Source organism: Spinacia oleracea, chromosome 5 (assembly GCF_020520425.1).
Source record: "Spinacia oleracea cultivar Varoflay chromosome 5, BTI_SOV_V1, whole genome shotgun sequence".
In the NCBI taxonomy this organism is placed as follows: Eukaryota; Viridiplantae; Streptophyta; class Magnoliopsida; order Caryophyllales; family Amaranthaceae; genus Spinacia; species Spinacia oleracea.
In genome coordinates, this window is record NC_079491.1 from 8,722,922 (window position 1) to 8,727,842 (window position 4,921).

Sequence of the window (4,921 nt, forward strand, 5' to 3'; positions counted from 1 at the left end):
ATAAGGCCGTTACCACTACCTGATAACCGGAGCAACAGTAGCAGAGTAACATTAATGCACTTAGTAATATAAAATTATAAATAGTAGAGAGAGGAAAGAGAAAAGGGTGTATTGTATTGAGTATTGAGAGTTTTTGACCTAAAGTCACTGAATTAAGAGATTGATAGCCTAAAACTATTACTTTTGTAACCTTACACTTGAGTAATTCAGAAATCTATAAGTATTCTCTTCCATTTGCTGTGTTATTTGCTCTATTTTCTCTGTTATTTGCTGGTTGTTGTTGGAAAGAGCAGGTGTATTGCAGAAATACAGTCTAAGAAGGACACGGTCAACACCAAGACATCGTCAACCATTAAAACTTCAAAAATGATTGAATTAGGTACTAAATTCAGCCATGTCAGAAGCAACCTCTCTTTGAAAATCCAACCAATAGCTGTCAACATTGACCCTCTCTTTATTTCACCTCATTTTCTAAAAATATCTTAATCCACCCAAAATCCTCTAATTAAAGATGGTGAGAGATTACCCATACAGTTGGTGATGTTGAGGGAAATTCAGCACATCGCCCCCGAATTCAGGATATGGTCAAGTCAAACATTAAAGAAAATTGACTACCCCACCAAAAGTCACCTGGTTGCAATACCCAAAATTCAGGATATTGGCTGTGACTCTTGATTGCAATACACAAAATAGTAGTTCAATGATTACTCTACCAAAAGTATCCTACTTTATTACAAACAAGAAAATTAAGACCAACAAAGAAACTTACATATTTTGCTGCAGTGGTGAGATTCCAATCAATTATTTTTTCTAAGTCAATTGAAGTAAATCAATTATTAAATGCCTTCTTCCCCTTTAGAAGTTGGTTCATCCCAGCATAGAAAACATCGACGTGCATCTTCACGGTTCAAATTGAGGAATAGACATGTTCTTCTCCCTATTGAGCTCATGCGCACTGGATATGATTTCAAAAAACACAAAACAAAGTCAAAGAACCAAACTTTAGCAGCCCAAAGAAACAAACTGAGAGGATATAAAGCTTCTAGAATGTAATACAAGAGATATCAAGCCTGAAAGACCAGGCATTGATATCTTCAAATATATAAACAACGTGAGCAAAGAAGAGGGCTAACCATGGTAAACCTAACAATCAATATGAAAACTGAAACGACCCGCACTCAAAAGGGGTTATGAGAAAGATTTTAAACATCAGCGAAGGAAAGTGAGGAAATATTTGGCCTTTTCTTGACAATTACAAATCAAATGCAAGAGAAATGATTCTACATAAATGATAAAAGTGAAATCAAATTCTCTGAAAGCAACACAAACCAGAGGTAACAAAAGTAAAAACACATACATGCACAATCACTCAAAAAGTGATCAAATCACCTAAAATATGTACATCTCATATCCAATTTTCCCCACTATACCATCGACGATGGTGAGGGGAAAGCTCTTTATATCAAGCAACTTATGAACACAAATAACGCAACTGGTCAACAGCTAGCAAAAACGTTTTGGATACTACATTATGTTCGTTGTTCTTCCCGGTGTCGACTTACAAAACATAAAATAAGTTAAGTAAGCTAATGTTTGTGCCCTCCTATTCCACTTACAACTAAAACTTCCTACAGAACACTTCTTTATTCTTCTAATCCTACTTGTATTCAAACGAACAACCATCAAAATACACATCGACTTGTTCAATTTCATACCGATACTCGAAATTGACCCCAACAACAACAACAACAAAAATTAAAAACCCCTGAATTAATTATTCTAAAACCAATTAATCAATGACTGACGCTTGCAATAAAATCAGACATAAGAACCCTAAAAGGCTGACTCCAACAAGCTACTTATGCCGATTTATCAAATTAAATAGACCATTAATTGACATTTCTAAATAAAATAATTGAAAAAATTGAGATTAAAACTCAAACCTTGGAAGGGTCAACTTTCTGGAAGTTCTTGGCGAGGTAATGACACGATCAACAACCTCAGATTTGTTGAGGAAGGAACATCGGTCCTCATCAGGAAAGTGGCGGTGAGAGAAGAGGAGGTTGAAGGAAGACGAAACCGAAGATGGAGAATGTTTTAGAATTGAGCCCATTTCTCTCAAAAGGTGTTTCCATCTTTGGTGAGCTTACTATCACCGGAATTGCCCCTGCAAATGAAATACAACAATTTTTATGAAGAGTTAGTTAATTAACAATTAAATTACTGAAATTAGGCCATTAAAAAAGAAAAAATTGAGATGTTTAAGATACCTAAAGCCAAACCCTAAGTTTCAAGAACTCTGCCTAAATCCTAAATCCAATCCTTAAACCAAACTGAAAAAAAAAAAAAAAAGTGACGAAACTAAGAGAATTTGGAATAAATGATTCATGGAGATGAGATAAAGATTTAACAATTAAAACTCACCTCACAAACATAAAAACTAAAGCAACTCTATGAACAAAATAAGGAGGAAGAATGCCCGATTGATTAGTTTGTTGCAAAAGTAATTAAAATATCATAAGATCAGTAACTAAATCAATCCCTTGACTACAACTTAGAGTTTCAATTACATTGAGAAGCATTGGAACAATGAAAAGAACACCAAAGAACTGATGTCTTCAAAATTAGCAGAAAGACGAATTGAAGAACATAGTAGACCCCGAGCAAGACAGAACGATCCGAAAAGACAAAAACAAAAATATTAAAATACATATTCTGTGATCAAGAATCACGAACTCAGTAAAAAAACCAAACACTGATGAACCCAGAAAACACTAATAAACCCAGAAAAGGAAAATAAATCAAAGAGGCTAACCCAGAAAGACGAAGAAACAATAAAGCATGTTCAATTAACAAAGGAACTCACGAAAAACTACAATTTATTAATAACTCCAATCGACAAAGAAATTCAGCTTTTATGTTTTACCCATCATCTAAATCTTTGTAAATACCCTAATTATTAATCATAATATTCTACAATCATCTGAGGACTGATCAACATAATTACACACAAAAACCAAAAATAAATCAAAAACCTTCTTTCTCAAAATGTGAAATCAAATGATTACACTTTTCTCATACACAAATTGCAAATTTTCAATCAGCTAAGTAAGTAAGTCATTAAGCTGAAGCAAGTCAAACCCAGAATAGAAATTCATCAATATGAACACTATGAATCAAAGTACATCATCAAAACCATGATTAAATCAGAAAAACAAATATTTAAAAAAAACTAATAACACTAAAAAGATGGGGATTTGTTATTTGAAGTATACCTTAAAGAGTCCCCCAAAGAAGTTGGTGTCTTAATAAGGGAACAAAGAAGCTTAAGATTGCTAAAAAGCATAAAAACCTTATACACTAAAGACAAACTGATCCCAAGAGATTTTGCAAACAATAAACCAACCCACCCTCAAAATCTCTTTTCAATCGTAAAAACAATGACACACCCAATTAGAATAATATACTCACTACAACCAACAAACTATACATTATAAAAATCCAAACTTTATATTACACATACGAAACAAAACCCTAATCACCAATCATTTCTTACACAAAATTAAATTAAATTCAAGAAACGGAAAATAACTAAAAGAGTGAGAAATTACCTTGAGAAGATCCAAGTCAAGAAGTTTAGCACCAGCTTTTGAATCCCAAACATCTTGTAACTAAATCAAAATCATAAATTAAAATCTAAATTAGAATCATAAATTAGAACCTGGGCATAAATTTAGAAGCAACAATCAATAAAGTAACTAAATCAGAACAAATTCCACCCGAAGCAAACGAAGATTATCGCATGTTCCAGATGAAATCAACATAACGCAAATAATGAAATCAACAAAACGCAAATAAAAATCAGATGAAATAAACAAGCAGAAATCACAAATAATGATCGAAGTAGATTGAATTAGAAATGCAAAATAGAAGAACAAGAATAATAGATTACCGTTAGAAAGAGCGAAAATGAAGACGGAAAGACGAGAGAGCTTCGTAAAGTGAAGTTGATGCGGCACTATCGATCCACCGGACACCATTTTTGTGGAAGATGAAAAGCATCGCCAAGTCTATGGAGTATGAATTGCAGGAGAGATGAGGAAAAGGGAAGAGAGCGAATTTCAATGGCGGAAATCGAAGAAGGGAGAGGAGGGAGAAAATGGGGGCGGAAGAGATGGAGTAAGACTGTAAGAGTTAGGGTTTTCCACGGGGTGAAAGGAAAAAGAAAAGGAAAGCACGAAGGAGGGAATCCGAAAATGAAAGCAAGTTTAAGGGCATTTTGGTCAGTGAACTATTGGATGAATAGTGAAAACTAAGTTCTCACTTTTAAAGGTTGTAGGATTCGACACAAAATCGGATCCCATAGACTCAAACGTGAGGGGTTCCCACCTATGGGGAGGCCTAGGTAGGTGAAGGGGAGATCACCAATTTTGCACATGAGAGACTCTGCAGCATGCTCGAGCCATGAGGACTCGACATTGATTCCCAGTATTGAACTTTTATGAAAGTTTACCTGCAGGCCCGTAACGGGTTGAAATATTATAAGAGTCTTTTTAATATTCATGAGGAACTCAATATCTGGAGGGCAAAATATGACAGTATCGTCAGCTTATTGCAAATGCGTGAGTTTCGTGCCCCCTCTATACTTTTATTATTATTATTATTATTATTATTATTATTATTATTATCTATGTCTCCTTTGAAAGATCCCGGTAAATGGTTTCCTTCAAAAAAATCCTAGCTCGTTATAAAGCCGAGCTTAGATCCTAGGGTCGTGTAATGGATTGGTTGCGTTCAAAATCAACATAGCTTTTTAATTATAGCCTTTATTCCGACTATATTTAACAAAGACCAAACTACATCATCATGCAAGACACGAAAACATCATCTATATTAAATGATATTAAATGAAAAACGCGTA